Raw genomic sequence first — 223 nt, 5'->3', positions numbered from 1 at the left:
CCTGAGGTTCTTGTGAATAGCACGAAATGACCTCGCTTTAGCCACCTACCGATCGCTCCTCCACAGAGATATCTTGTTGTGTGATTTGGTATATCCGAGAAATAGGTAACCATTCGTGATGGGAATTTTTTTTTTATCTTCTCCCGAGGAAAAATATTTTTTTCGCACGAGACACATGCGAAGAGGAGGAGAGAGAAAAAATCCTAAAAGAGATATTCATGTG

This window comes from Penaeus monodon, chromosome 19 (assembly GCF_015228065.2).
Source record: "Penaeus monodon isolate SGIC_2016 chromosome 19, NSTDA_Pmon_1, whole genome shotgun sequence".
Lineage (NCBI taxonomy): Eukaryota > Metazoa > Arthropoda > Malacostraca > Decapoda > Penaeidae > Penaeus > Penaeus monodon.
The sequence above is the reverse complement of the archived record's forward strand: the minus strand, read 5'-3'. Positions refer to the sequence as shown.